The 6,623-nt window shown below is 25.0% G+C and overlaps 1 protein-coding gene across 4 annotated transcripts in view; it reads left to right on the plus strand.

Moving 5' to 3' along the window:
- LOC111621405 (glutamate-gated chloride channel-like) overlaps positions 1-6,623 on the plus strand; it is a 133,903-nt gene that overhangs the window by 106,030 nt on the left and 21,250 nt on the right. The window lies entirely within an intron of this gene.

Genomic DNA, 6,623 nt, shown 5'->3' on the forward strand with positions numbered 1-6,623 from the left:
TTTCTTACTTTTATAAATTCTTTGCTTTTTTGTTTTCTTTTCTTTCATTTTGTAAATTTTTTATTCGTTTTTCTCATTCCAACATCCAATCTTTTTCTTCGCCATTTTTAAACAAAATGTCATTTTAAGTAATGTACTGTTTGCCATCTTTCTGCTTTTCTTCTTCATACTTTATATTCCAATTATATCAATTTAGAAATGAAAATAGAATGTATTATCATTTCTATTTTCGTATCTAATTCTTTTTATTATTCTTATTCTTCGAATAATATCATGATTATTTTTCTCTTCTATTTTTTTTCTCTGTAAATTAACTTAAAAAGAAATATATATATTAATATATATATAACGTTAGATACATTTTTATTATATAATAAAATAATAATAAATTAAAATGAATTATTTACAAGAATGTTAAGTGTAATATAGATCTGTGTATTAATTTTAATTATTCATATAATTTATTACATACGCATATTTACAGTAATAAAAAAAAGCAATATAATTAGTTAATAAAGAATATAATAAAATAAAATTTTATATTTATTAAAGTATTTTTTCAAATATTTTTTTTATATACTTATTAAAATTTAAATATATTTCATTATTTATTTTATACTACTATATCAATTTTATGTATATTTTCTTAAGAATTTCCATTGTGAAATGCTTATTAGTTACTAGATTTTGGGGTTTATGTGATGTTTCTTACGTTGTGTTGTGTATAATTTATCTTTGTATTAAGTGTATTTGCAGTTGTAAGCTTTGAATACTCGTGTAATAGATGTATAGACTAAATATTAATAATTTACACTAGATTTAATTAAATTAAATTGCGACCATATTGTTTATCAAGTCAGTTATTTAGAGTAAGAGAAAGATGGATATAAAAATGGCTAATATTATTAAAAAAAATTATTTATATGTTGATATATAAATTCGTTATATTGCATAGGAAATATTTAAAATGGTTCCACTTAAAATGTTATTTTATTTTTAAGGTTAAAAATAGATGAAATGAGGAAGTAATGTCACACTACACAAGCTTCTTTCTCATATTAAGGAAAATCAAAATAGTTTACAATCAAAATTATAAAAAAATTTTATTTTAGAAATATTTTACTATCTTAAATTAAACAAATTAAATTCCAAAAATTATTTCTTAAAATTAAAAATAACGACAATAATCGGACCCCATTTCAATATTTAAAAATTATTCAGCTTGATTTTAGTCAATATACATTTTAAATTAAAGTTAAAACATTAATTGACTTATTGTAATTTTTATTTTTATGATTATAATTAAATTCTTGACTGATTTTAAAGTTTAAAGGCCACTTTCTTACATATTTCTGTGTACAGTTTTGATGATAAATATGTGTCTCAGTCAATTTTAATCAAAATTATATTATTAAATCAACTTGAATTAATTTTTTTCCAATTTTGTATGTTCTACACATTTTATTCACGTTTTTTATATAAAGATTCATCATTTATTTAACATTATTGGGATGCAATTTCAAAAAATTGTATACCTATAAATTCCCACTGTCTGCCTATTCTTTCTGAATCTCGAAAACGGTGTTATATGGATAAAAATCAAGATCAGATATGAAAACTTTTGGGCAGAAAGCCTCGATTAACTATATACGAACGTCACATGATTTCATTTCAAAAATTTTTTCCAGAACGGAGTTACACAGATGACCCGCACGACTCTGTTGTTATCAGGAAAAGTATGATGTACAGGGGCAAGACACTACTAATTTGAGGTGGAGAACGTATATTTTAAATTAACTTAATTAAAAATTGCAGGCCGGTATTGTGACTATGTCGCAATAAATAATTGCTCGTTATATTTATAAAAATTTAGTAAACAAGTTATATTTATATATTCTTTTTTGCAGATTTCCTTTACGTAGTCTAGTGTTACACTGCATATCTAGAGTATCTTTCTCCTATTTTATTTTTCACTTTTATCCATTTTCCTTTCATTTATCTTGTTATCTTTACCTTGACTGTCTTTCAACTAATAGTAGACCTATTTATTTTCATTTTTATTGTTTTCTAGGTTGATTTCTCTTTACGTCTGTTTCAATTTCTTTTATTTTTATTTAATTCATTTCTTTATAAAGTTTCTCTTTTTTTCTAATTTTTTTAAAATCTAGATCTTATCTTTTTTCCAAAATTTTTATTCGTTCTAACCTTTTAACTTTTTTTTTTTTTATAAGGATGGCATTAAAGCTTTCTGCTGCTATAGGAATAAGCTGTCAGTCAAGGATATAGCATCTCTCACCATATAGGATGGTGTGATTTACATTGGTCCCTATGGGCCCTCCTGTCCATCAGCCGGCTGAGAGTAATTCAATTTATTAGCCCTGACTCCAGGGAGTGTGGTGGAGCTTAGGAGAGAGAGCAGACTGCTAAATTCTGTCAGCTAAATCCCTGAGACAAGACATATTTATTGCTTGCCACTTGTAGCTGTCTTGTTGCTTAAACCGCCTACTGAGTGCCATTTTCCTCTCATGTCTTCCTTTAGATCGTTAAGTAAAAATATTATTTAGTTTATAAATAGAAAAAAATACATATATATCTAATCTTCTTATTAAATGACGTATGCGACTATTATTTATTTTAATTTTGTCATTTTAAAATCTCATTCTTTTTAAATACAAAAAAGAAATTCTCTTATAAATTTCTTATTAAATGATACTTACATAATTCATCTTGTATTTTTGAAATTCGTTTACGTATATAATTTTTATACTAAAGAATTTTCGATGAATACTTTATTCCACTCGGATTTAAATTTTAGAGATTTTTAAAATAGATTTTATAAATTATCGATTATTCTCATTGATATTATAATAAGCTATTTCTATTTGTTTCTATTCTACTCGACTACATCTTATATAAATGGTTGATATTTTCGAGTTTTCTAGATTACTAAAAAGGAGACTTGTCTTTCATTTTGTGTATTAAGTCAAAATAAAATTGCCTTTGCTACATCATTTTTTATTATTCTTTTAAGTTTTCTATAAAGGTCAACGTTATAAAAATGTCGACAATGTCCATATTAATACTGATCAAAGCATCAATGCATGTATGAAGTCAAAGAAAATCTTTCCAATTGTAGTATTCTTTGTCAGATTAAATCTTATTTTGTTTATTATACAAAGATTTATGCTTTTTAAAATATTTATTTTATTATATAATGAGTTTATCAGATTATTATTATTATTATTATTATGAATTCCTAAAACTTAATAATCATCACAATATTACTATAGTTAACAGTATTTTGATCATATGTTTTTCTATTAGCTTTTTCGTTTTTTTTTATTGAAAAATAAATTTTTGTACTCCAAACGAAAAATCACTAAATAATTTGAAGTTCGTAACGTGTCTGAATTTTTCTTCATTAACTTTTTATATTAATAAAGNGTTTCAAATAAACATAAAAAATGCAAAGACTTATTACTCAACCCAATACTATACATTATATAGTAATAGTAGTAATAAATTAATTTTCAAATTGAAATTAAAATAAATTTTCTTCAAAGTAAATTTTGAAACTAGATGAAATTACCCAATTAATTTGAAATTTAATATATTTTAAGATAAGTTTAGATTCTAGATGATTTGAAAATGTTTCATCATAATATTTATCTATGAAAAACTTCTCGTATTGGAAATAGAATATGCAAGATATATGATTTCAAAGTTGATCAAAAATATGTTTAAAATACATTTTACTTTCGAAAGAAATAGGAAATAAAGCTGAGAACGGAAGCAGCCATGTTTTTCTCCATAGAAAAAAAGATGATCTCGGATTAAAGAAAACAAAAGAGTCTGGTAACTAAGGTTATTACTTTGGTTGAAGCACTTCTCTTTGAGAGAAAGATTGGAAAGTCTTTCGCGAAATTACCTATTTTCGCGGGGTCATCGACCTTCTTCAAAACTCAGAGCGATCTTCAAGAGAAACTCTGTCGATCTATAAATTTCTTATTCTGGATTTTTTACTACCCTTTTTTTTTACTATTTTTGGCTCTTATGTTTTTCTATTAGCTTTTTCGTTTTTTTTATTTGAAAAATAAATTTTTGTACTCCAAACGAAAAATCACTAAATAATTTGAAGTTCGTAACGTGTCTGAATTTTTCTTCATTAACTTTTTATATTAATAAAGAAAATGAATAAAAAAACAAGTGTTTTACATATAACACAATTAATATTTATGTAAAATGTAAAGCAGGAATTTATAAATTTCAATTAAAATGTTACCTTCTAATGATTTCTCGACTCATTACGATGTTTTGTATCATTATTTTATTAATTTTCTCTGTTAATTGATAGTACAGTAAGTCCTTTACTGAGATATGATTAGAACTGCTTTATCCGAAAATCAAAACAACTGAAGATTTCTCTTCTGTAAAAATTCTCATTTTCGTAGATAAGAGGCAGAATAGAATCAGCTATAACGCATACAAGAAACGTAATTAATTGCCTGAGACAGTCAGAAGGAGACAGATGGAAGGCGGAGAACAACTCGCTTCAACTGACACCATCCATCAAATCAGAGACAAAAACTATGCAAATGATTGGAGACATAGTAGCACTCTGACCTCCTGCCTTCTCTTGTCACATGCAGGTTGCTAAGCAACCATGGTTCCTCCCAACATCCCACCACCTGCCTGGTTCGCAGCGTGGGTTTGGAGTGTGATTAGTTTTTTGAAACCAACGGAAAATGTTAAAGCAATTCCATCTGTCATATGCTCTTTGATGGAAAGTCTAGATTCGGGAACGTAGCTTCCGTAGAAATCCTCATTGATCTATGTCTTGAATTGTTATTTTAAACTTCTCTTAAAGAAACACAGAGCTCGGGATCAAGTATAAGATGCAAAATTTTATTACAAAAATTAATATTCTACTTGAAATTTTATCCAAATCTGTTTTTAATTGAAGGATTTATCTTTCTGCATCAGTTATCATTTCAGGTGGTTTCCTCTATGGTTACGCTCCGTAGGGAATGATGTGGAAAGTCTCTTTTATTTTCATATTTTCCTTAGTATTTTAACAATTTATCTGATTGGAAGAGTTTAAAATTTTAATTATTTTCTTACTATAAAAATCTTTCTTATACTTGTTTAATAATTGTAACGTTATTTTAATAATTCTTTATATTTATTTATAAAATCTATCCATCTTGATATCACTTTAAAATATTAAAAAAAAAAGTAAATTAAAAATTTATTTAGTGTTCCTTTTATTTTAATTAAAAAGATAAAGGATTCTATTTTTAGTAAATTTACTTTCTTACTTATACATACTCTGACAAAGCAATTAAACTTTAATTTGAAATAACGTCAATTGGTTAATCTCACATTTTTTAATATTGATTGTAATAAATACTTATACATTTAATTATTTTACTGATATATATTTAAAAATTTAATTGATGAAAAACACATTGAAAATAGGACTTTGCATTTTCTCAAAATATGTTTGGTCGCAGATGATAATCAAACCGACATCCTTCGAACACATGCTTAATTGTGTTAATTATTTACGCTATGAGCGAAACATTCGAAGATGTGATAAATTGCATCACGCTATCACAGCTTGTTAGAATATTCAAAACACTTTAAAGGAAGTTGGTTCGATTCTTGCTAGAGAAATACATTTACCCTTTCTTTAACTAGATTTTATGATTTTGATACACTTCATGTAATGTTTTTTNAGAAAACATTTAGCGTATCAATTTAACAATAAGTATTTAGAATTATCAAATGAAATCATTGAATTTTCTTTAAAAAAAAAAGAAAAAAAAACAATGGATTTAAAATGATAAATGCGATATTTCAATTTCAGTAAGTAAATTTTTGCAAATAAACTTGGATCTTAGAAAACCTTTTAAGAAGAAAAACAAGTAGAATAAAATGTATAAAAATTTTCTATTTTTACACAAAAGCATTTATAATAATGCAATGCTTTATAGAGAAATGAATAAGAAGAAGAAGAAGAAAGAATAGTTTTTAAGAGATTTGTATTGTGTTGAGAATTTTAGCATTGATTCACTCGAAGAAAACATTTATAAGTATTAGAGATCTACAGTTTTTGTAATACTCTTTAAGCGTGTTTCTTAGTTTATGAGAAATTGTTATAATGGAAACTAAACTTTCATTTTATTTTTAGTGTGGTCGAGTAAGAATTTTCAAAGAATGCAGATTTTAATCCGCCATTTTAACGCAACGAGAGCTTCTTACGATTCTTTTCTTTTTTTGTCTTTTATTTTTATTTTTGTTATGTTAAATGCGGGATTAAACATGTTCTTTGCATCTTTTCCGAATTTAATAAGTAATTTCGACAGAATGGAAAATAATTTCTATAAAATACACTTCTTTTTTTTTCTTTGTTTAGATCTTAAACAACTCAACATAATTTAATTTTTCACTTTAAAAAAATTCAATTTATTTGATAATATGGCTTAAATTAATTTAATTTTACTTTTTTTTTCTTCTTCTTCAAAATTCTTCTAACGGGTGTAGTTATATATTGCTTGTAATGCGTCGAATTTTATAGTTAAAAATACTGTAAAAATATTTATTGTCACGTAATGAAAATG

Source organism: Centruroides sculpturatus, unplaced genomic scaffold, assembly GCF_000671375.1.
Source record: "Centruroides sculpturatus isolate CEXI.00-Female unplaced genomic scaffold, Cexi_2.0 scaffold329, whole genome shotgun sequence".
Classification (NCBI taxonomy): domain Eukaryota; kingdom Metazoa; phylum Arthropoda; class Arachnida; order Scorpiones; family Buthidae; genus Centruroides; species Centruroides sculpturatus.